Here is a 5,580-nt window from a genome sequence, read left to right as displayed (position 1 = left end):
ATGTGAATACGGACCTTCATGATATCATCCCCTTTAGACTTTTGTTTTGACCAATCACTAATCACCACCACTTGTCCAACAACTAAGCTTTTTTTTTTAAATTTCTCAAAGCACCCCAGGCACAAATCACTGTAATTTAAAAACATCCACATTTAGTTTTATTCATACTTTCTGATTTATTTATACCTAAAGTAACAAGTAAGGTAGCCTCATTAGTGTAATCAAATTCTGTTACATCTTCAATTTCCCCTCAAAATCAAAGCCAAGTCAGTCCTAAAAGTAGCTTCTTTAATATTCAGAGATCCTAATTTTGACTGTTTCTTTTTTCTTTTTTCTTTTTATAATTCTGCTACAGAACCCTAGTATGGCCAAGGATATTGAGCTTTTTCAGGTAAGAAAAATATAGAACCTCATAGAATATTTATTAAAGACAAGCTGGCTTTTGTAATGGTAAATATGTATTCAAATCTTTGCAAAGGGTATCATTAGCAGTTAAGATTTTTTAAAAATAGTTGCTTTTGTAGTTGTAAAGAACAATAGATTGTAGAAAAAGAGGGGTCATTGAGAGGTTAGGACTTTTAATATGTTGATACAATATTAATGTTAGATAACTTTTGAAATCATCCAGTTTTGGTTGACTGGGCTTTTTACATTTTAATTAATTAATTAATTTACATTTTAATATGCCTTCTCACAAAGCCAGTAAGAACCTACTTAAATACATAACCTTTATTTTTACCCCAGTGAGCCAGTTTTTAAAAAGTGAATTTGATATGTTTATACTTTGTTGTAGGATTAAGAATAGTTCGGTATTTTGCACCCACAAAACAAAATGTCAAACACTTGCTTAGAGAGATGTTTGATAACAAAAATCATATATAGAAGCAAGGAATAGATACTTTCTTAAATGCACAACAGAAACAGAAAAATAATACTAATATAATAAGTAAAATGATTAATATGATCATCAATATACTAGAAGAAAGGTAAAGAAAACATCACCAATTCTGGGGAAGCGCCAACTCGATTATCAGTGGCCGGGGAATCCCAAGTGTTGGCAGTTGAGTCCTGAATGGGAAAGTAGCTCCAGGCAATGCGTCCTTTTCATGGGTGAGATTCCCAGAGAGGGGAGCTTAGCTGGGGAATTTTGTAGGGTCTTAGACAAAGAAGGCATTCCGCCAGGGAACTGGGATACGGTTCAATTAATTGACATGAATTATTAAGGATGTGTTCTCAGTAATTTAGCATGAAACATCACTATCTGGAGCAAAACATCCTTGTTTTGAAATAGTTAGTCTCTGAGAAGATAGCCAGTCCCTCAGAATTTAACGGTCCAAGAATGGCTAGTTCCTGGAGTTCAAGAGCTAACACAGATGGTGAGGTTCATATAAAGGACAAATCAGTCCATATGGTTCACGGACCTTCATGATATCATCCCTTAGAAGGATATTAATTTATCCTTCATTTGTCTTCCCAGAATTGAAGTTCTTTGAAGAAAAGTAAGAGACTGACAAATCTAAGATTACACAAAAGCCAAATCTAGCATTTCCTAACTGGAGGAAGGAAGTATATAGTTCCCCAAAATCAAGACTACTGGGTTTCATTTCATTTTATATGCAATCAGATTGATGGTTGCCCTTCCTCAGGGTCTCAGTTTTTCCCACTTTAAGCTGGATATTGACTTCGTTAAAGATCTGTTTGAGTATTATAGCTAATGGCTATTAATTGATTAATTGAGACACCACTCATTCATGTGAATGTCATTGCAGGTGAGAGTTGCTGACAATTCATTTTACTGGCTAGCTAGGGCTTCTCCTTTGAACTGCATAGTTTTTTTTTTTTTTTTTTTTTTTGGTTTTTGCAAGGCAGTGGGGTTAAGTGACTTGCCCAAGGTGGCATAGCTAGGTAATTATTACGTATCTGAGGCCGGGTTTGAATTCAGGTCTTCCTGACTTCAGGGCCGGTGCTCTATCCACTATGCCACCTAACTGCCCCATATAGATATTTTAAAATAATTTTTATGTTGTCATTGAGGATATTTAGATGCTCAGAAGAAAGATATTTTGAGGGGTTTGCAGTTTTTTCTTTAAGGATTCTGTTTCCAAAGATGTAACTCCCTGAAATGAATCCCAACCTTTCCTTCACATATCCAGTCTACAAAAGTCAATTCTATTTATGCGCAGTAAATTTCCCCTAACCAATTCAAAAAAGAAACAACTTGAAATTATCTATTTTTAAAACAGAATGCTAAAAAATTCTTTCTTCTTTTACTTGCCAAAATCTCAAATTCAGGAATAAAAGCAGAGCAAATTCTAAGGCAGAAATTTGCATTACTCTGGCATAGGTGATATCATCATCTGTTACTGGGGACAGCACAGTAACTTCTAGTTTCTGGTCTCTAGTTCCACTAGGTTTGTGAAGAATTAATAGTTTCCAAGTGTTAGTTGAAATAGTTAAGACAGTGCAAAGATGATTTTGCTACCATTTGGTTATATTCAACAGCTTTTGATTGATCAAAATTTGCAAAAAGTAGAGAAACAATGAGACCAAGGTTAAAATGAATTCCCACCTCTTTTCCCCTCCTTTCTCTGAATCAAGCAGAATAATCTCTCCTAGCTGGAATTCTAGACCATAATGCCTAAAAAAGGGGCAAAATCAGTAGAGATGTGTAAAGTAATGAATTTTCATTCCAACTTAACATCTTTAGCCCCAAGGAAAAATGGTAGTTATTAGGTTCTTACTAAGTACTTCCCAGAATGGAAGCAACAGTTCTGGGAGTGTTAATATGACCAAGATGCATTCATATGTCTGTATGCATGCAAATGCATGCAGGAGAGATTGCAGGGGCAGCTAGGTGGCGCAGTGGATAGAGCACCGGCCCTGGAGTCAGGAAGACCTGAGTTCAAATTTGGCCTCAGACACTTAATAATTGCCTAGCTGCGTGACCATGGGCAAGTCACTTAACCCCATTGTCTTAAAGAAATAAAATTTTAAAAAAGGGATTGCTGGAAGAAATTGGAGGTACAACTTCTGACTTCACATGAGTGGTCTTAAACCATGCCAGGGGTAACTATGCTGGATGAGAAATAAGAGTGACAGATTTCTGACTAAAGGAATTCTTCCTGAAGAAGGAGGAACCTGTTTGCTTCAGACACTAGATTAAAGCTGTTAAAAGCTATTTATGCCCTCAGCCTAGTAGTATTGAGTCTTTCTTTTGGTTAAATGGGCTATAAAATTATGGAACTCTGAGGCAGAAACCAGCCATTTCTGCCAAAGAATTTCTCAACTGAAAGAAATTGGATTTAGGTCCTAAGATCTCTGCCAAAGCTTAAAGACCAGAGCCCTGGAACTCTGGATTTAGGAGCAGGAACTCATGTCAGCTGAGAACCAACTTCAACTAATAGATGATGTGTACTCCTTTGACTGATTGATGATCTCTTTTAGATGCCACTTTGAAATCCATAGGACTAAGTGAAGAATTCTAATAGTATGTAAGTTCATTGAGAGCAGTGACAGTGTCACTTTTATAATTGTTATCTCAGTGTCAGAGATGTAGTAGGTACACATCTATAATAGGTGCTTAATAATTGCTTGTTTGAATTTGCTTACCCATGTAACTGGATACCTCTGCTCTTTTGCTCATAGAATCATGGGAGTGTTGATATCCCAAGGGCAAACAATGGAGCAGGTGAGCCTGGCTGTGTCAGCTTTCAAGAATAGGCTATGGGATAGGACTCTTTTCCAGTGCACAAGTGAATCAGCTGCATCTTGAAGGGGCATTGTAGAACACTCTGTTCAGGAAGTACAAGAGGAGGAGGAACCCAGAACAGGGATTGCTGTCCCACAGGAAGAGAATAGTGTCAACAAAGCAGCCTGGGAATGATTAAAGGATGACCATAGAGTAGAACCTGAGCAGTTTGATTGTGCCAATCACTTCACATCACCTGTCCTTATTTAACCCATTTCAGGAGCTACATGATGACAAGCCACTTGATATCAGTTTGGAATGTAGAAAACCTGTGAGTCCTAGAGTATTACTATGGGGGAGGGTGGAGACTGGACAAGAAGAAGAAGAAATCCAGTTTACAGAGTAAATGATAGACTACCTAGAGCTCAGATAGTAGGACAGTGAGCCCTGGAATGTGAATGAAAACGAATTAAGAATAAAAGAAAATTTAACCCACTAATTCAAAACAAACTGATTTAACTTTTTTTTGTCTGAGACCAGTAACTACTGACAACTTATTCTCATTGGAGCAAAGTATCCTGAGAGGAGCACATGGGGAGAAGGGTGAAATAGGGGATCCCACTGCATATCCATTTATCCCTTCTACTACATGATAGCATATCAACTGGAATAGTGTATCCCTCTTCTGGTTCAGAATACCGGTTTTATGGTTTTCATTTCCAAGACTGATCTCTGTTGCCTTGGCATTGACTGATAGTAGATGTGTTCGCAAAGTGTGCATTCCTTTATGGTTTGACCAAGTGTAAAGTGAAGGCTTTGTTTAGATAGAAGTGGGGATCCTGTTTTCATGTTTTTGAATATCATTTTGTCCACCCCTACTTACTTCTCAGGTTGTTAATGATGAGATGTGTAAGATATGTGAGATTTGGACTGCTGAGAATCTCTTCCCATGTTGAATCTGCACCAATGTTTTACATGATGGCTGCTTGTGTTCATGCGCTTATCTACAAGGAGATTGCCTGAGATGGCAGACACTGAAACAGACTTGGGATATTACTGCTTTGTGAGTGGAAGGGGTATTTAGGCAAGACAGTTAAAGCCAGTTATTTTGCAATTGGTTATATCATATGGGATCCTTCTAGTCAGTAATCCTATACACTGAGAGGAGACTCAAATGGGATCTGAGAAAAAGTGGGGATGTCTATTTCCATGATGCCTTTATCCTCTAGAAGAAAGTTTGGTAGCACCAGTGATGTCTATAATGGTTTCTAGTCATAAAGCTATGTCCAAAGATATTTTAATTTTATTCCGCTGAAAAGTCAAACAGAATCTCAACAATGTTGCTTTCATATGAAATGACTTTTTCCATAGGTGACCTTATGACAAAAGGCTAGTGTCTGAGTCCTAGTCAGCAATGTCCCCAAGAAGTAGTCATCTAATATTTACTACGATTAAACCCAACATCTCCCAAGTCAACCTATTCTATTTTCAGATAGCTCTAATTGTTAGGTAACTTTTCCTTACCTCAAGTCTACACTGCCTCTCTGCAACTCATTATTCCTCATTCTGCTCTCTGGGGTGAAGAAGAACAAATCTAAGTCCCCCTCCATGTGATAACCCTTAATGTAGTTGAAGACAATTATCATGTATGACTCCTGCCCCACCCCAAATCTTCTCATCAGATTAAACATAACTTTATTCATTCCATCTTCATAAATGTATGTATGTATGTATGTGGATATATATATATATTATATTATATCACTATCTTTCACTATCCTCATCACCCTGCTGTGGAAACACTACCACTTATTCATGTCATTACTAAAATATAACACCTAAAACTAAACACCATATTCCACAGGTTGGTGCCATAGGGCAAACTACAGTAG

General features: G+C 37.3%; 1 pseudogene; it reads left to right on the top strand.

Moving 5' to 3' along the window:
- Positions 1 to 243: 243 nt before the first annotated feature.
- LOC141496413 (PHD finger protein 24-like) lies at positions 244 to 4,755 on the top strand (annotated as a pseudogene).
- The last annotated feature ends 825 nt before the right edge of the window (positions 4,756 to 5,580 follow it).

This window comes from Macrotis lagotis, chromosome 8 (assembly GCF_037893015.1).
Source record: "Macrotis lagotis isolate mMagLag1 chromosome 8, bilby.v1.9.chrom.fasta, whole genome shotgun sequence".
NCBI classification, from domain to species: domain Eukaryota; kingdom Metazoa; phylum Chordata; class Mammalia; order Peramelemorphia; family Peramelidae; genus Macrotis; species Macrotis lagotis.
This window is presented reverse-complemented; position numbering and strand designations above follow the sequence as displayed.